The sequence below is a fragment of the Oncorhynchus nerka genome, linkage group LG1, assembly GCF_034236695.1.
Source record: "Oncorhynchus nerka isolate Pitt River linkage group LG1, Oner_Uvic_2.0, whole genome shotgun sequence".
Classification (NCBI taxonomy): Eukaryota; Metazoa; Chordata; class Actinopteri; order Salmoniformes; family Salmonidae; genus Oncorhynchus; species Oncorhynchus nerka.
This window is the reverse complement of record NC_088396.1, coordinates 38,583,657-38,604,657: the sequence shown is the minus strand read 5'-3', so window position 1 is coordinate 38,604,657 and position 21,001 is coordinate 38,583,657. Positions and strand designations below refer to the sequence as shown.

The window sequence follows — 21,001 nt, the reverse complement described above, 5'->3', positions numbered from 1 at the left end:
ACCACTAGGCTACCCTGCCGCCCCAACACATTGTGTTGTTTAAGTGTTCCCTTTATTTTTTTGAGCAGTATATATATATATATATTACACACATGCACACACACTGAGTATACCAAACATTAGTAACACCTTCCTAATATTGAGTTGCACCCCTTTTGCCCTCTCATGGACTACAAGGTTTTGAATGCGTTCCACAGGGATGCTGGCCCATGTTGACTCCAATGCTTCCCATAGTTGTGTCAAGTTGGCCGGATGTCCTTTGGGTGGTGGAACATTCTTGACACACTTGGGAAACTGTTGAGTGTGAAAAACACAACAGCTTTGCAGTTCTTGACACAAACTGAAACGCCTGGCACTTAAACCTTTTGTCTTGCCCATTCACCCTCTGAACGGCACATGTACACAATCCATGTCACAATTGTCTCAAAGCTTAAAAATCCTTCTTTAGCCTGTCTCCTCCCCTTCATCTATACCGATTTGAAGTAGATTTAACAACTGACATCAATAAGGTGTCATAGCTTTCACCTGGAATTACCTGGTCAGTCTATGTCATGGAAATAGGTTTGTATACTCAGTGTATATAATTCGGTTGACATTTCAAGCAGAGTATTAAACGTTGTATTTCACGCCTCTGCCTCCCTGCAGTTTAATGTGAGAAATCGCTCACCCCTGCTCAGCCTGCTGCTTCGTGAGGCTGGAGGAGAGTCTGTTTTGGTTTCTAGTGTTTTGCTGATACGATGCTGTGTGGTCCCTGCTTGTTCAATCTCACTGTACCTTTGTCTTAACTTTAAGTCATCCTGTACAACAAGCATTATTGAGGGGACTTTAATTAAGTAAAATGTATTTTCCTTCATAGTCTACTCGGGGTAAATGTCTCTTATTGAGGTCTCCTCGAAGATGTGCCTCTCCCTCTTCAGAACAGGAGGCTGCAGTATCCACAAACTTTATGACGTCTGTCTAAAAATGTGGTGTTGATTTTCTTCTGCTGGACCATATAGGAGAATAACTCTGTCTGGGTAATGGGTCCTAGCCAAGTCACTGCGAATTCAGCTGTGTTTAGAATGTGTCAGCTGGTGCTTTGATTAGAAAGCATCATTGTGTTGTTAAATCCTGGGGGGGTTCTATGGTACGTTAGCTAATCTTAAGACTGTTTGTCTTCTTCAAGGTCTGTCCTCATCGTTCTGACTGGAGCTGAATTAGTGGAATAGTATCAAATACATCAAACACATGGTTTCCAGGTGTTTGACACCATTCCATTTGCATCGTTCTGGCCATTATTAAGAGTCGTCCTCCCCTCAGTAGCCTACTATGATGACGTGTGTGTGTGTGTGTGTGTGTTGAGGCTCGTTAAAGGGACGGAAGAGGAACGGGAGGAGATGGTCAAGAACATGGAGAGAGGCTGAGCAGGAGAGGAGGAGCAGCAGAGGGAATTCAGATTCAAAAGAAAGCCTTCTAATCCCATCACACACTCAGAGGATCGCACAGTGCAAGCTGTGTCACACACACACAGTGGATTTGGGCACAGCAAAAATACTTCACAGATGGTGTGTGTGTGTTAGTCTGCTAATGGCTGCTCTTTTATATATACTATACTAGAGTTCAATCAGTGATAAGTTAGTGCTGACCGTGATGCATTTAACTGCACATGCAAGATGGCCATTTTGTAATGACTAATAAAGGCAGGTTTTAGGTAATGCTGCTCTGATTCCTCTACTCTGTAGGTCCACCATTGGCTCATAAAGCTCTGCACTTAACACTGACCACTTGCTCATAAGCTGTTTTGTGTGTGTGTGTGTGTGTGGGGGGGGTCTGCATGAGGCTGGCAGTACATGCCATGCATCAGGTCAAACTGCTTTCTGCCCTGTCAAGAAACATCTGTATGACTTTTTAGCCATTCAGAAGGCAAAGCTGACCTCATATTTACACCCAGCTGCTTTTTGATAATGAAAAGCTATCTCTGTCGTACACGATAGGCTACGGCCACTCAATAGATAACCACAAAGATCCTGGCCCCTCCCTGGCCTGGAAAACTACATCCTGTGTATTGTGACAGAGAGCTGATATGGAGCTCCGAGGGGGTTGGTCAATACGTGACCAACCGGCTCAATTCGGTTTTATGTAGCAACATTTGAAATGGTGTTTTTTGCTTTGGATAAAAGTAGAGACTCAGAGCTGGAAAATGATATATCATACACTACAGTTGAGGTACAATGGGAAAGTAATTCTGCTTTGAAAGTTACTTGTAACCTCACTTTTGAGAAAATGGCCCTTGAATGTATTGGTACACATACTGGAGAGCTCTTTTTGTCTACACCCATTCAGCATCGTTCACACCCTCTTAAGATTTAGCCCCACCCATCTCTTTAAGGATTCACATGTGAGGCCGTGTACTAAACAACCAAAGATTTCAAGACTAAAGGCTGGTTTATACTACAGGTTTGTTCGTAAATTTATTCTGGAGTGCCAAAGTGTGCTCAGAGTGTGCTCTGGGCGTCCGTAAACTCAGAGTGTTGTCAGATTGTCCATTCGTAAATTCAGAGTTTTTCGCTCTCAGAGCGTTTAGAGCGCACACTGGACGCTCTGGCCAAGGAGCACCCAAGCTAACTGGCTAAAGTTGGTGATTGCAAATGTGCTGCTGGCAACAATTGAATAACTTTTTTTTGCCAACATTTACTGACATCGGCCATATTCAATGGGTGTTGAGCGTTCGTTAATTCATCAGTTATTCTGCGCTCTGGCACACACAGACGAGAGTGCTCTGAAATCGGAGTAGATAGCCAGAGCGAATTTACCATCTACGTCTAGCGACAGTTGTCGCAGTGACATCATGAACATTCTATTGAAATGGTTACTTGCATAGTGGAGTCTTTTGTTTAGACATATAGCTAGCTAGCTAAACAATGAACCATAATCCCAACTCATAACGTTCAATGTTAGCTAGCTAGGTTATTAGGCTATAACTAGCAATACAAATGGCTCTGAGATACGAATAATATAACTACACACATCATACACGTAACTTTAGCTAGCGAGAGAGCCAGCTAACGTTAGCTAGCTAACAGTACACATTAACTTAAAATGAAAACAACTTACTGACTAAATTAGATACGTGTAATATCTGAAAATGTAGCTAGCTAGACTGTCTTACCTGTATAAATGTATGGACGCTTCTCCCTCTCTATCACAGATGCCATGGTTGCCCATAGTTTGAAGATGTAATCCGGAGACAGGTGTTTAATACAACAGCCTTCTGTTTGTTCTCTTTTCGACTCAGTCTGCATATTTGCAATCAAACACCAGAATTTTCTCCATCCTCTTAGCTATCATACTCTACTTCCACTGATTTCCAAACTCCAGAAAGTGGATAACAACACCTTTGCAGTATCTTTCAAAAAAAGACGCGTTAGAAAGGATTACCTACACATACTGACCAGATCATGTTTTAGACAGAAGTGTGCTACATGGCAGACCAATCCGAACTCATCTCTTGGCATGTACAGCTCACTTATTATCTCAACCAATCATGGCTAGCGGGAAGGTTCCTGTCTCTTTCTGTGGCTAAACCAACTAGGCTCGTAATTTAAAAATTGTATTCGTATTTACAGATGGCATACAAGTTTGTTATTAAGGCACGTGAAAGTTCACGTTACAGAAAGCAGTTCTGCCAAAAATCGCATCTCCTCTGAAGTAGTGATGTGCGACATGCGCCTAGTTTCCTAAAACGAGTCACATATTATGGTGAAATGATCTTGGTTATACAGTGGCATGTTAAACAAGAGAGAACATTTTAGAAACACTCTCTCTAAGCATGCACACCAGTGTTTCCTTTGCGTTCGTTTAAGTGTGGCGCTGCTCCACAACATAATCATTCTCGCCACACCAAAAGAAACATCCTATTTCTCCCAAACATAGTTTCAATACAGTTCTGTACAGCACATTCACTTTTCTTGGTAAATAGATATCCTGTCTTGGTTCAACACACTTCTGAAGGTTATTTAGCTCTGTGAGCTGTGGCAGGCAACCAGTGAGCGAGTGACCAGTGCTCGATACAAAAGCTCTGCGGCGCAAAGCACAATTCACTTGAATCACTTCAGAGTGCTTCTGCGTGAGGAACTGAAAGAAAGGTACGTTAGTTTATTTGACTAAAGTCAGCTAGCCAGCTTGTTAACTACATAAGCTAGCTATAACCTTAACTCTTCTAGCATCATTTAGATCTATAATATTGCTGCCGCAATTGTAACAGCAATTATCTATCCAATATCCACAAGTATGTTGATGATAGAAACATGGTTAACTAGCGTTACTAGTCTAGCAAGTTAGCTAGCTAGTTCGTTCGGAACTGTATCAAGTGCAAGCAAGATAGCTACATTTATCCGTCTTTGATTACATAACTTTTTTCTCAGATGACTTTATTTAAATATTTCCAGCCGCAGCAGCGAAAGAGAAAGGGGGAGCAGGGACAAACTTTATTTTGTTAGCTAACTCTTTAAAAGCTTAAGTTATCATTTTTATAACAAGTGTATGGCTTACTTTACTAGACAGAGAAGAGGTGGAATCCCGGGAGTGAGGTAGGGATGCATAAGGGACAGAATGGAGCAGAGGAAAGGAAAGCGCCAGGAGGGGAGATGGAGGTGCGAAAAGGAGAGAGGGTAGCAGAGTGGAACAGAGGAAAGGAGAGAGCCAGGAAGGGAGATGGAGGTGCGAAAAGGAGAGAGGGGAGCAGAGGGAACAGAGGAAAGGAGAGAGCCAGGAAGGGAGATGGAGGTGCGAAAAGGAGAGAGGGGAGCAGAGTGGAACAGCGGAAAGGAGAGAGCCAGGAAGGGAGATGGAGGTGCGAAAAGGAGAGAGGAGAGCAGAGTGGAACAGAGGAAAGGAGGGAGCCAGGAAGGGAGATGGAGGTGCGAAAAGGAGAGAGGGGAGCAGAGTGGAACAGAGGAAAGGAGGGAGCCAGGAAGGGAGCTGGAAGGAGAAAAGGAGAGGGGAGTAAGGCCAAGTGCCCACCACCGGCAATCCGAATGGGATTTAAAGTGGTTTAATATTTACAGACTGAAGCCGTGGCTATATAATACGCCACATGGTTAGTCGAATATCCTTTAATTAATCTAAGGGCTAAAAATGTTTGGTCTATACTAGTCTACAGCATTATGTGTGTTTTTCTGAGCCAACTCCACCAGGACCTCGATGACCCAATGGGTCTGGAGGGAGAGGAGGCCAGGTGGAGAAGACCAAGACCAGGGAACAGTTCTGGGTTTGGTTCAGAGAGGAGGTAAAACATTTGTTTTCAAATGCTGTGATGAAACCAATGTTACATCACGTGTGTTGGATAAATTAAAACTAACAGCTATTAATCACTTATTTTCTATTTTGTGCTGTAATTTAGTCATGGATCCATGTCTTGTTGGCCTCCAGGACAGCCTAAACCGGAGGTTCCAACATCTGGAGATTCTGGGGGCCTTCAGTATGTTGGGACCTCAGGCTGCATTCTCTAGTGAGAGGATAAACACCTTTAAACTGACCCTCCTCTCCAGGCAGTTCTTGCAAGTGTCAGAGGCTGCTGTGATACAAGAGTGGCCCTCTTACAAGCAACGTTGGAAAATTGAAGGTATGGCATGTTGCCCAACCCTATTCCTTTTGAACTGTTGGCTCTTCTTTAATTTTGTACTTATTTTATTTTTTCATGTATATCAGGGATTGGACCAGCTGACAGCAATGACAAAGCTGGCCTCGCAGTTTGGTGAGTGAGGGCAGTCTACCCCTGCCTTAGTCAGCTGGCAGCGATCGCACGGACTATACCAGTGTCTTCCGCTAATTGTGAGGGACTTCTCTGCAATGAAACAAGAACATTTAAATGTGAAAGTACATCCTCTTTGTCCCTCTCTCTTCTCTTATTATTCTTTCTGTTATTGCAGGTCAAAACAGACTTGAGGAACAGACTGCAGGGAGAGCATCTATCCACCTGCATGCAGCTCTCCATCAATGGCCCTCCCATCAAGGAGCTCAATTACAGGAGGGCGTTGGAAATCTTTTTCCAAAATCCCAGAAGAATAAAGTGCTCTGACAAGGGCTGTAAACTATGTTAGAACTAGGTTTTTGTCAGAACCTGGAAAGAGATTTCCAACACCCTTCTTTTGTGATGGACATGAATTAGTGGACTCTAATTCATGTTCAGTCTCATGTTCCTCTGTTCTGTCCAGATAAACTTTTTTTTATTTCAGAAAGGTCTCTGTTGTGTTTCTTTAGATAGCTGCAGCACTCAACTTTAAATTGCATCCTGTATACAATAATAATTTGACCAATAGGTTATTGAACTCATTTCTGGGGGTGGAAATTATATTTTAGATGGTTTATTTGATTTTTTTCCTTTTAAAAAGTCACAAGATCCAAGCTTTTCAGTACTTATACATATTTTGTTTTGGGGGGAGGACACCGGAACCCACCAAAATAGGGGGGACCCTCACCCCCGCTAACTTTCCCCTAAAGCGAACACATTTTCCAGAGGAAACACTGATGCGCACACACACTCTTGGTTGAGCGGTAGGGTGACTGGACTGACTGGTTTGTGACTGACAGGGCAGCAGCAGCTCTCTCTCTCAGACACACACATCACACACAAAACACACACACACATTATTAATAATGTACCTTTAGGAAACCATTGCAGTCACTGTGGCAGAGTATCATTCCAGTGCCGGTCACTGTGGCAGAGTATCATTCCAGTGCCGGTCACTGTGGCAGAGTATCGTTCCAGTGCCGGTCACTGGGGCAGAGTATCATTCCAGTGCTGGTCACTGTGGCAGAGTATCATTCCAGTGCCGGTCACTGTGGCAGAGTATCATTCCAGTGCCGGTCACTGTGGCAGAGTATCATTCCAGTGCCGGTCACTGTGGCAGAGTATCGTTCCAGTGCCGGTCACTGTGGCAGAGTATCGTTCCAGTGCCGGTCACTGTGGCAGAGTATCGTTCCAGTGCCGGTCACTGGGGCAGAGTATCGTTCCAGTGCCGGTCACTGGGGCAGAGTATCGTTCCAGTGCCGGTTACTGGGGCAGAGTATCATTCCAGTGCCGGTCACTGGGCCAGAGTATCATTCCAGTGCCGGTCACTGGGGCAGAGTATCATTCCAGTGCCGGTCACTGGGGCAGAGTATCATTCCAGTGCTGGTCACTGGGGCAGAGTATCATTCCAGTGCTGGTCACTGGGGCAGAGTATCATTCCAGTGCTGGTCACTGGGGCAGAGTATCATTCCAGTGCTGGTCACTGGGGCAGAGTATCATTCCAGTGCTGGTCACTGTGGCAGAGTATCATTCCAGTGCTGGTCACTGGGGTAGAGTATCATTCCAGTGCTGGTCACTGGGGCAGAGTAGGGCTGGTGACAGGGTGTACTTAACTTGACCCTGGACAGCTGTGTGTGTGAAGGATGGACATAACACCAGAGGCCTGGTAAGAATAACCTTTACCCATTCATCCACTTGCAAACATTAAGGCCAAATGCCAGAGTTAGATATGTAAGGGAAGCTAAGGGTTACTTTAGTACCAGCAGTAGCCTACTTGTCCAAGGGGATAGTAGGGAGTTAAACGACAGTCATGCAGTATAAAGCTCTGTTAATTCAAACTAACAATTTGTTATGGTTTGTACAGATGTAGCATCTTCATTTGATCACCCACTACAGGACATTTAAAACTTGTAATTGATGTTTAAAAAGGCTTTGGAAGTTTGCAATTGAACATTTCAGACTTGATTTTCCCTTAGAAAAAATGTACATATTGTTTGCTGTAATCTATATTCTGGATAGTTTAATAATAATACAAATAATACTTTCCTTTACTGCCCTTGCTACAGCCATAAGTGTACCACTGAGAAAGTGAATATCCATCACTGTCTGTCTTGCCATAGACGCGGGGATATCTCAAAGTTCTATCAGTGTTCAATTAACTGACATTTCCCTTCAGCCTGCTGGGTGGATTTCCTCACTGACAGATGGCTGCTGTCTTTTATCTCAACCTTTGATTGACTCTTCATTAAGAACTAACTATATGCTCCTCTAGAGAGACATAGAGAGACTACTGAGGAGCTGACCTGTTTGTTTTGTTATAATGAAGTCGTATAGAAACGTACTTGTCCCCCTCTGAAACAGCCCAGAGCCCGGGTCTCAGCTGTGTGTGTGTCTATGCTGTGATAACATTTCCCCAAATATTTTTTTTGTTTATGGCATTTTACAACTACCTGTGTTTTTTCCCCTTTCAGATCTGGCCTTTATTGTCCCATTTGTCACAGCAGCAGAGTCTTGACTCTGAACCCAAACATTTAGGGTGAGTCCCACATGGCATCCTATTCATCGTATGCACTACAGTTGACCATATGGCCTTGTTCAAAAGTAGTGCACTATATTGGGACAGATGTTGTTGTGCTGCTTGACCTAGGCTTTATATCTTGTTTGTTATAGGATTTTTACAAACGTCATGGCTCAGAATAAACCGGCTGTCTAGAGTTGAAGACATAACTAAGTGTCTGACTGAAGCACATCCACTAACCTTCACTGTTAGGATGCTGCTGCAGGCTCTGTTCTAAATCCCCAGTCTGTCTGTCTACCTCTGTCCTTTCATACTTTGATGAATAGGTTAGGCCTAACTCCTGACAGTACACTTGATGCTGGAGGCTTTCACTTTGTTTTGCCTTTACCAGAGGGGGATGTAGTACTTTATGGTAAGAGCCAGACCATTACTTTACCACATTCTTGTCTTTGTTTACAACACTCCACATTCACCTAACACTTGGCCACACTTAATACTGACTCTTTGCTCTGTCTGCTCACCCTGGCAAACATGGAGCCAGTCGCCACTGCCCGTAAAGTATGAGAGATCCCACTGGTACGGTGGCTCCTTAGGGACACACTTTCCCCTCTGTGTGTAAAATATTTTTGCTTTGTTGGCTGTCTTATTACGTAGCAAAGCAGATCAGTTTTAATTAACAGAGCCTTTGAAGCACAGTGGAAAGATAGTCTTTTCATCCTACATTCAGTAATCAGAGATATCTCATTTAAAAGCCTGAAGAACGTAGATGAATGACCAGGTAGATGATCTTTGACCCTCCTTGACACATGAGCAATCAATGGGAAGAGAGTCTTGAACCTGATCTGCCACTTAAGCCTTTCTATGGTTATTTTACCATGGCAACAGGGAACTCCTCCCATAGCGGGCTGTCAAGGAACGATACCAAGTAAGCGTGAGCTCTCTTTCTCTCCTTTTCCCAACGTTAGATTCACATGGATTTAAATCCTTTAGGGATTATAGGGAAGCAGAACATTGTCAAATGCTTTAGTAATGGTTATTATTATTCAGCGCGCGCGGCTGTGTGTGTGCACATGCGTGTGTCTCAGAGTGAGCGAGGGATGGGGTGGGTGTTTTATCTGAGCGGTCCCTGTTTGCTCTTATAGGCATCAGCATAATGAGAGATCACTAATGACATTGTGCTGAACATTAGCCTAGCCTGAAGCCCTCAGACTTATGTAAACCGCTGACTAGAGTGACAGGCTCACAGACAGACAGACCAGGACAGTGCTGGAGGAACTAGTTGTTGAAAACAGAATGCCACTCAGTGCAGCAATGCTCTTCCCCCCAGCCTTAGACAGATCTGGTACCAGGCTATCTCCCCCAGATCAGCTGGGTACTCAGAACCCCTGGAGCCTGAATCAGGAGAAACTTGCATGGAAGGAACTAAAGAAAATACTTCCATTCTTTCTCACCCTCCAGTTTAGAACGGACATGAGAAAAGCATCGCCTGAGCCTAAGAAATCCACAAAATATAAATCTGTGTCCCAGGGATTACCAGTGCTGCCTGATACGCAGTTAGGATGCTGCAGAATATGGAGTGAAATGAGGACTCATCTGCTCTGCAGCCACTTGCGCATGCAGCACACACAGGTTTATTGGGATAAATCTTGTCCTGGAGACAGAGCTGAGCAATTTCCACTAGATGGGCCAATTTCAAAGTTAAAATTGTTCTTAAAGGAAAGATCCACCCAAAACCACCAATTCCTATAATTTACAATGTTAAATAACAGTGATATGTGAGAACATTTTTTTTGGTGAACAAATGATTCATTTTGTCATTATAATAAGGTTGGTAGCAACGTGAAAAACATTGTGGAAATCTGTTGCAGCTCAAGTCGACGACAAAAACCCACAATCCAATGCTTTCTCTATTGCTCGCTAACAAACATAGCTACATACAGTAATACCAAAGTCAATATCAGCATATGAAGTAGCTAGTTAGCTGTGAAATCGCCTAAACAAACTGCACTATCAATTTAGGTGTCTACAATCTCACCATGTTCAAACTGCAGATTGATGTGCCTTGCAGAGTGGAGTCTGACATTCTCAACGGCACTATGCAATGCATCCTGGACTGAAGAGGCTGACAAATAGGAGAAATGTGGTGGACCCTCTGTTAAATTACACATTTCTCGAGGTAGGAATATCGCAGAAATATGATCATTGGCTCATTCGGGAGAAGACAACCTCCAGCGTTATGACATTGGCCAGTATTGAAATGTATAATAGATGTTTTCGCAATCTTACTTCCAATGTCTTTAAAACAAATATATATATATATATTTTTTATTAATATCAAATCAATACATAAAGCACATGAGGGAACACAAGCATACATAGATTACAAACAATGGACAATCGAGCTAGGGGCGGGGCTGGGGGCGGGGCTAGGGGGTACAATATCACATTACAATTACACAAGGACCTTAAGGGACATGCATATACTTACAATTATAACAGCTTTTTTGTTAGTAGAGCATTTAACCGTCTTAAAATACAGTTCAATTTCTTTTTGTAGGGTACGAAAATGTGGTTTTCTGTTTGTAAATTTACATTTGTGTATATGAAATTTGGCCAAAAGAATAATGAAATTAATTACGTAAAAATGATTGCGCTTATTTCTATTGTATGTAAAGAATCCAAACAGTACATCTCTCCACAATAGTGTAAAATCTTCATAAATGTGTTCAATTATAAACCTACTGATGTCTTGCCACAGTTTTCTTACATGCATACAATGCCAAAAAAGAAACAGTTGTGCATCTTTTTTGGCATCTCACTTCCAATGTGTTGAGAGCAGCTTTATTGCAATGCTACGTCATACCGGGTGCGTGAACGGCAATAGCTCAGATACACCACAAATATTTACCCTGGTAAACAATATAACATTGCTCATAAATGCACCAAAACAATATACAAATCAGAATGGGTTAATCTTTCCTTTAATTTAAGGTTAGGCAAGTGGTTTTATTACTTTTTTGACTTTGATTTTTATGACTTTGTGGCTGTGCCAGCTAGTGACGAACCTGCAGAGCTGCCTCATCCCAATAAATGCCAACCTGTGCAGCACACAGGGTGCTTCAGCATCTAGTGGACAGATTAGGTAGTGTAGTGTGTATTCTGTTAATGGCATTCTTCCCTAGTGAATTTTTATGGTGGTTTTGTTAGTAACTGTTTGTCCTTATAGTAATCCTGAAACCGCAATAATGACACTTGGTGATATTCCATATACTGAGAAATGCATTAAGTTACTGTTCTGTTCCTGTTCCCCAGAGATACAGACATCCTCTCCATCCATCCACCCATCCATTTTTGTTTCTCTGTTCTCTCCTTGATCTTTGAGTTTGGCAGTGCAGTGCATCATTTCAGTAACATTCCTGAAGCCTGAGTACTGACCTATATCAGTCTTGCTGTGCTGTCACGTATGGCTTCTTTTCTCTTCCATGTACTTGCTCTAGCTCTAGCTAGCAGTTTCATACATAATATTGCTTTATAGAGCAACTCTAGCAGCAGTCAGAAAGCGGTCAATGGCAGTCCTGCAGTGTTGGGGAGGTTTTAGTTGGAGAGAGAATCTGTGGCGGTTGGGGGACACTTGAACTGTTAAACTTCCTGAAGGATGTAGACTACAGTCAGACAACTTCCTGTGAACTAGATAGAGCCATACAATGATGGGGCTCCGGGCAGCCGAGCGGAAATGGAGGAAAACTCGCCTCCCTGCGGACCTGACATCCTTTCACTCCCTCCTCTCTACATTTTCCTCTTCTCTCTCTGCTGCTAAAGCCACTTTCTACCACTCTAAATTCCAAGCATCTGCCTCTAACCCTAGGAAGCTCTTTGCAACCTTCTCCTCCCTCCTGAATCCTCCTCCCCCTCCCCCCCCCTCCTCCCTCTCTGCAGATGACTTCGTCAACCATTTTGAAAAGAAGGTCGACGACATCCGATCCTCGTTTGCTAAGTCAAACGACACCGCTGGTTCTGCTCACACTGCCCTACCCTGTGCTCTGACCTCTTTCTCCCCTCTCTCTCCAGATGAAATCTCGCGTCTTGTGACGGCCGGCCGCCCTACAACCTGCCCGCTTGACCCTATCCCCTCCTCTCTTCTCCAGACCATTTCCGGAGACCTCCTCCCTTACCTCACCTCACTCATCAACTCATCCCTGACCGCTGGCTACGTCCCTTCCGTCTTCAAGAGAGCGAGAGTTGCACCCCTTCTGAAAAAAACCTACACTCGATCCCTCCGATGTCAACAACTACAGACCAGTATCCCTTCTTTCTTTTCTCTCCAAAACTCTTGAACGTGCCGTCCTTGGCCAGCTCTCCCGCTATCTCTCTCAGAATGACCTTCTTGATCCAAATCAGTCAGGTTTCAAGACTAGTCATTCAACTGAGACTGCTCTTCTCTGTATCACGGAGGCGCTCCGCACTGCTAAAGCTAACTCTCTCTCCTCTGCTCTCATCCTTCTAGACCTATCGGCTGCCTTCGATACTGTGAACCATCAGATCCTCCTCTCCACCCTCTCCGAGTTGGGCATCTCCGGCGCGGCCCACGCTTGGATTGCGTCCTACCTGACAGGTCGCTCCTACCAGGTGGCGTGGCGAGAATCCGTCTCCACACCACGTGCTCTCACCACTGGTGTCCCCCAGGGCTCTGTTCTAGGCCCTCTCCTATTCTCGCTATACACCAAGTCACTTGGCTCTGTCATAACCTCACATGGTCTCTCCTATCATTGCTATGCAGACGACACACAATTAATCTTCTCCTTTCCCCTTCTGATGACCAGGTGGCGAATCGCATCTCTGCATGTCTGGCAGACATATCCGTGTGGATGACGGATCACCACCTCAAGCTGAACCTCGGCAAGACGGGGCTGCTCTTCCTCCCGGGAAGGACTGCCCGTTCCATGATCTCGCCATCACGGTTGACAACTCCATTGTGTCCTCCTCCCAGAGCGCTAAGAACCTTGGCGTGATCCTGGACAACACCCTGTCGTTCTCAACTAACATCAAGGCGGTGGCCCGTTCCTGTAGGTTCATGCTCTACAACATCCGCAGAGTACGACCCTGCCTCACACAGGAAGCGGCGCAGGTCCTAATCCAGGCACTTGTCATCTCCCGTCTGGATTACTGCAACTCGCTGTTGGCTGGGCTCCCTGCCTGTGCCATTAAACCCCTACAACTCATCCAGAACGCCGCAGCCCGTCTGGTGTTCAACCTTCCCAAGTTCTCTCACGTCACCCCGCTCCTCCGCTCCCTCCACTGGCTTCCAGTTGAAGCTCGCATCCGCTACAAGACCATGGTGCTTGCCTACGGAGCTGTGAGGGGAACGGCACCTCAGTACCTCCAGGCTCTGATCAGGCCCTACACCCAAACAAGGGCACTGCGTTCATCCACCTCTGGCCTGCTCGCCTCCCTACCACTGAGGAAGTACAGTTCCCGCTCAGCCCAGTCAAAACTGTTCGCTGCTCTGGCCCCCCAATGGTGGAACAAACTCCCTCACGACGCCAGGACAGCGGAGTCAATCACCACCTTCCGGAGACACCTGAAACCCCACCTCTTTAAGGAATACCTAGGATAGGATAAAGTAATCCCTCTCACCCCCCCCCCTGAAAAGATTTAGATGCACTACTGTTCCACTGGAGGTCATAAGGTGAATGCACCAATTTGTAAGTCGCTCTGGATAAGAGCGTCTGCTAAATGACTTAAATGTAAATGTAAATGTAAATGATGTGAATGTCTCTATGGGGCAGACAATGCAGTTTCACTTTCACCAGCAGAGGGTGCCAGAGAGGACAACCTCTCCATGACATCACCCATATTATTCCTCCTCTATCATCAAGGACAAGTCACTGATGGTCTTACCTGTCTTTCCCTACCAATCCTCCATACTAGAGGTTGACCGATTAATCGGAGTGGCCGATTAATTAGGGCTGATTTCAAGTTTTCAAAACAATCGGAAATCAGTATTTTTGGACACCGATTTAATTTCAATTTTATTTTTTTAACACCTTTATTTAACTAGGCAAGTCAGTTAAGAACACATTCTTATTTTCAATGACGGCCTAGGAACAGTGGGTTAACTGCCTTGTTCAGGGGCAGAACAACAGATTTTTTACCTCGTCAGCTCGGGGATTCAATCTTGCATCCTTATGGTTAACTAGTCCAACGCTCTGACCACATGCCTTACATTGCACTCCACGAGGAGCCTGCCTGTTATGCGAATGCAGTAAGAAGCCAAGGTAATTTGCTAGCTAGCATTAAACTTATCTTATAAAAACAATCAATCATAATCACTAGTTATAACTACACATGGTTGATGATATTACTAGTTTATCTAGCGTCTCCTGCATTGCATATAATCGATGCGGCGAAAAAGGAGTCATTGCTCCAACGTGTTCCTAACCATAAACATCAATGCCTTTCTTAAAATCAATACACAAGTATATATTTTCAAACCTGCATATTTAGTTAATATTGCCTGCTAACATTAATTTATTTTAAGTAGAAAAATTGTGTCACTTCTCTTGCAACAGAGTCAGGGTATATGCAGCAGTTTGGGCTGCCTGGCTCGTTGCGAACTGTGTGAAGACTATTTCTTCCTAACAAAGACAGCCAACATTTGCGACTATACCTAACCATAAACATCAATGCCTTTCTTAAAATCAATACACAGAAGTATATATTTTTAAACCTGCATATTTAGCTAAAAGAAATCCAGATTAGCAGGCAATATTAACCAGGTGAAATTGTGTCACTTCTCTTGCGTTCATTGCACGCAGAGTCAGGTTATATGCAACAGTTTGGGCCGCCTGGCTTATTGCGAACTAATTTGCCAGAATTGTACGTAATTATGACATAACATTGAAGGTTGTGCAATGTAACAAGAATATTTAGACTTAGGGATGCCACCTGTTAGATAAAATACTGAACGGTTCCGTATTTCACTGAAATAATAAACCTCTTGTTTTTGAGATGATAGTTTCCGGATTCGACCATATTAATAACCTAAGGCTCGTATTTCTGTGTGTTATGTTATAATTAAGTCTATGATTTGATAGAGCAGTCTGATTGAGCAATGGTAGGCACCAGCAGGCTCGAAAGCATTCATTCAAACAGCACTTTCGTGCGTTTTGTGTTTTGCCCTTGCTCTGCATGGGTAACGCTGCTTCGAGGGTGGCTGTTGTCGATATGTCCCTGATTCGAGCCCAGGTAGGGGCGAGGAGAGGGACGGAAGCTATACTGTTACACTGGCAATGCTAAAGTGCCTATAAGAACATCCAATAGTCAAAGGGATATGAAATACAAATGGTATAGCGAGAAATAGTCCTATAATTCCTATAATAACTACAATCTAAAACTTCTTACCTGGGAATATTGAAGACTCATGTTAAAAGGAACCACCAGCTTTCATGTGTTCTCATGTTCTGAGCAAGGAACTTAAACGTTAGCTTTCTTACATGGCACATATTGCACTTTTACTTTCTTCTCCACCACTTTGTTTTTGCATTATTTAAACCAAATTGAACACGTTTCATTATTTATTTGAGGCTAAATTGATTTTATTGATGTATTATATTAAGTTCAAATAAGTGTTCATTCAGTATTGTTGTAATTGTCATTATTACAAATAAATAAATAAAAATTAATCGGTATTGAGTTTTTTTGGTCCTCCAATAATCTGTATCGGCGCTGAAAAATCATAATCGGTCGACCTCTACTCCACACAGTCATTGACCAGTGTCCAAGACTTTGAGCATTCAGCTCAAGAAATAGGTCATATAATGCATAGTAGCCTACATGTAGAACAGGACAGTCCAGCTTACAGTAATCATATCACTAGGCAGAGCAGGCTGAGGGCAGAGCAGGCTGAGGGCAGAGCAGGCTGAAGGCAGAGCAGGCTGAAGGCAGAGCAGGCTGAAGGCAGAGTAGGCTGAGGGCGGAGCAGGCTGAAGGCAGAGTAGGCAGGATGTGATGGAGTTAGATGATGATGTGGACTACTAACACGACCCCTCCTCTGCCACAGGCTACAGACACACAGCTAACGACCTAACTACTGCCCCCAGGGAGGACGGGGGTGTGTGTGTGTCCGTCCATCCGCCCGCTATGTTAATGGCTCCCTATGTGTGTATAAATCAGCTCAAGACATTTTTGTGTCAGCGTTTGATTAAGTGCTGCTGTAACTGCTGCAATCAATAAACTGAAGGTAAATAGTCTCCGTTTAGAGATGGTATTTGGGAGGGTTCTCTGAACATTATCATGGAGTTTGTCTCAGGCTATTCTTTCAGTGCTCTAAGACCATAGATATAGAACAGTTCTATCTATCTTGTTCTAACTATGTCTGAAACTCTCCATGTCATTTAACGATCAGGGAAAAACTGTTTTGAAGTTGTTCAATTAATGAGATGGTTGAATAAAGTTGACATTTCCTCCTAGTAAAGGATTGAGCCATCCCACATGCTGCAGTCTCCTCCCTGTCTCTCTGGTACCCTGATGCTGCTAGCCTCAGTGCAAAGCAAATGGAACGTGTGCCGTCAGTAAGATAGATGCTGTTGGATGAGCCTTTTCACATGCATTTCACAGGCTGCAGTCCCGTCTCTGTTTCTTTGGTACAATAATGCTAAACTCAGTCATCACTGAGACTGTTGTCTCACAGTGATAATTGTAACCTCAGTCATCACTGAGACTGTAGTCTCACAGTGATAATGCTAGCCTCAGTCATCACTGAGACTGTTGTCTCACAGTGATAATGCTAAACTCAGTCATCACTGAGACTGTTGTCTCACAGTGATAATTGTAACCTCAGTCATCACTGAGACTGTTGTCTCACAGTGATAATTGTAACCTCAGTCATCACTGAGACTGTAGTCTCACAGTGATAATGCTAGCCTCAGTCATCACTGAGACTGTTGTCTCACAGTGATAATGCTAAACTCAGTCATCACTGAGACTGTTGTCTCACAGTGATAATTGTAACCTCAGTCATCACTGAGACTGTAGTCTCACAGTGATAATGCTAACCTCAGTCATCACTGAGACTGTAGTCTCACAGTGATAATGCTAGCCTCAGTCATCACTGAGACTGTAGTCTCACAGTGATAATGCTAACCTCAGTCATCACTGAGACTGTTGTCTCACAGTGATAATGCTAGCCTCAGTCATCACTGAGACTGTTGTCTCACAGTGATAATGCTAACCTCAGCCATCACTGAGACTGTTGTCTCACAGTGATAATGCTAGCCTCAGTCATCACTGAGACTGTTGTCTCACAGTGATAATGCTAAACTCAGTCATCACTGAGACTGTAGTCTCACAGTGATAATGCTAACCTCAGTCATCACTGAGACTGTAGTCTCACAGTGATAATGCTAGCCTCAGTCATCACTGAGACTGTAGTCTCACAGTGATAATGCTAACCTCAGTCATCACTGAGACTGTTGTCTCACAGTGATAATGCTAACCTCAGCCATCACTGAGACTGTTGTCTCACAGTGATAATGCTAACCTCAGTCATCGCGGAGACTGTTGTCTCACAGTGATAATGCTAACCTCAGTCATCACTGAGACTGTTGTCTCACAGTGATAATGCTAACCTCAGTCATCACCGAGGCTGTTGTCTCACAGTGATAATGCTAGCCTCAGTCATCACTGAGACCGTAGTCTCACAGTGATAATGCTAACCTCAGTCATCACTGAGACCGTTGTCTCACAGTGATAATTGTAACCTCAGTCATCATTGAGACTGTAGTCTCACAGTGATAATGCTAACCTCAGTCATCACTGAGACTGTTGTCTCACAGTGATAATGCTAGCCTCAGTCATCACTGAGACTGTTGTCTCACAGTGATAATGCTAGCCTCAGTCATCACTGAGACCGTAGTCTCACAGTGATAATGCTAACCTCAGTCATCACTGAGACTAGTCTCACATTGATAATGCTAACCTCAGTCATCACTGAGACTGTTGTCTCACAGTGATAATGCTAACCTCAGTCATCACTGAGACTGTTGTCTCACAGTGATAATGCTAACCTCAGTCATCACTGAGACTGTTGTCTCACAGTGATAATGCTAGCCTCAGTCATCACTGAGACTGTTGTCTCACAGTGATAATGCTAAACTCAGTCGTCACTGAGACTGTTGTCTCACAGTGATAATTGTAACCTCAGTCATCACTGAGACTGTTGTCTCACAGTGATAATGCTAGCCTCAGTCATCACTGAGACTGTTGTCTCACAGTGATAATGCTAGCCTCAGTCATCACTGAGACTGTTGTCTCACAGTGATAATGCTAACCTCAGTCATCACTGAGACTGTTGTCTCACAGTGATAATTGTAACCTCAGTCATCACTGAGACTGTAGTCTCACAGTGATAATGCTAACCTTAGTCATCACTGAGACTGTAGTCTCACAGTGATAATTGTAACCTCAGTCATCACTGAGACTGTAGTCTCACAGTGATAATTGTAACCTCAGTCATCACTGAGACTGTTGTCTCACAGTGATAATTGTAACCTCAGTCATCACTGAGACTGTTGTCTCACAGTGATAATGCCAACCTCAGTCATCACTGAGACTGTTGTCTCACAGTGATAATTGTAACCTCAGTCATCACTGAGACTGTTGTCTCACAGTGATAATGCTAGCCTCAGTCATCACTGAGACTGTAGTCTGACAGTGATAATGCTAACCTCAGTCATCACTGAGACTGTAGTCTCACAGTGATAATGCTAGCCTCAGTCATCACTGAGACTGTTGTCTCACAGTGATAATGCTAACCTCAGTCATCACTGAGACTGTAGTCTCACAGTGATAATGCTAACCTCAGTCATCACTGAGACTGTAGTCTCACAGTGATAATGCTAACCTCAGTCATCACTGAGACTGTTGTCTCACAGTGATAATGCTAACCTCAGTCATCACTGAGACTGTTGTCTCACAGTGATAATGCTAACCTCAGTCATCACTGAGACTGTTGTCTCACAGTGATAATTGTAACCTCAGTCATCACTGAGACTGTAGTCTCACAGTGATAATGCTAACCTCAGTCATCTATGAGACTGTTGTCTCACAGTGATAATGCTAACCTCAGTCATCACTGAGACTGTAGTCTCACAGTGATAATTGTAACCTCAGTCATCACTGAGACTGTAGTCTCACAGTGATAATTGTAACCTCAGTCATCACTGAGACTGTTGTCTCACAGTGATAATTGTAACCTCAGTCATCACTGAGACTGTTGTCTCACAGTGATAATGCTAACCTCAGTCATCACTGAGACTGTTGTCTCACAGTGATAATTGTAACCTCAGTCATCACTGAGACTGTTGTCTCACAGTGATAATGCTAGCCTCAGTCATCACTGAGACTGTAGTCTCACAGTGATAATGCTAGCCTCAGTCATCACTGAGACTGTAGTCTCACAGTGATAATGCTAACCTCAGTCATCACTGAGACTGTAGTCTCACAGTGATAATGCTAACCTCAGTCATCACTGAGACTGTAGTCTCACAGTGATAATGCTAACCTCAGTCATCACTGAGCCTGTAGTCTCACAGTGATAATGCTAACCTCAGTCATCACTGAGACTGTAGTCTCTCAGTGATAATGCTAGCCTCAGTCATCACTGAGACTGTAGTCTCACAGTGATAATGCTAACCTCAGTCATCACTGAGACTGTAGTCTCTCAGTGATAATGCTAGCCTCAGTCATCACTGAGACTGTCGTCTCTCAGTGATAATGCTAACCTCTGTCATCACTGAGACTGTAGTCTCTCAGTGATAATGCTAGCCTCAGTCATCACTGAGACTTTAGTCTCACAGTGATAATGCTAACCTCAGTCATCACTGAGACTGTAGTCTCACAGTGATAATGCTAACCTCAGTCATCACTGAGACTATAGTCTCTCAGTGATAATGCCAACCTCAGTCATCACTGAGACTGTAGTCTCACAGTGATAATGCTAGCCTCAGTCATCACTGAGACTGTAGTCTCACAGTGATAATGCTAGCCTCAGTCATCACTGAGACTGTAGTCTCACAGTGATAATGCTAGCCCCCACACGCCACACATAAATAACTAACACTACACTAGAGAGCTAAGGGGCCATAACTTTACTCTCGATCAGTGTAATAAAGCACTGCTGTGTGAGTATGCATACGGACATGAGAGGGATGTTTTCTAAAACCAGTATGTGCTTTATGTTTTCTTGTATATAAACTAAGGGTAGATGGATGCTAGAGCAGGGAGACTCCAGGCAAACTATGTATAATATCAGCAGCTTGCATGAGGCAAAGCATAATTGATTTGATGCTTTTGTTATGTTGGAACAAAGGCTTTCTTAACTGGGTGGGTGAGCTAGTGACGGTTTTCACTGAGATAGTTTGACAGCTTGCTAGACAGGCTCCAGGGGAAAATGAAGCCAACACAATGTTGAGGTATGCTAGTGTTATGGTGTGACGTGCCGTAAAAATAGGAATTCATTTACATACGTATTCATACATATGAATATGCGTAATGCAGTGTAAGTAACAGTAGTTGACTATAAACTGTTTTTTTTATCCTGGGCCAATGACCACTGGGCTAGGTTCCTTTTGTTTTTATCCTCCAGCAACACCCTGAATAAACAATGATTGATCAGAGGTGACATCACAGGTGCTGGCCCCTCCCCTCCCTCTGTG

General features: G+C 43.8%; 1 protein-coding gene and 1 long non-coding RNA gene across 2 annotated transcripts in view; both read left to right on the top strand.

Moving 5' to 3' along the window:
- LOC115129841 (CLIP-associating protein 1-like) overlaps positions 1-21,001 on the top strand; it is a 140,027-nt gene that overhangs the window by 65,986 nt on the left and 53,040 nt on the right. The gene's annotated exons all lie outside the window — the stretch shown is intronic.
- LOC115129932 (uncharacterized) lies at positions 1,831-6,253 on the top strand. Its single transcript, XR_003863700.2, has 4 exons — positions 1,831-5,266; positions 5,381-5,602; positions 5,689-5,811; positions 5,910-6,253. It is a non-coding gene; the product is annotated as an uncharacterized LOC115129932 (long non-coding RNA).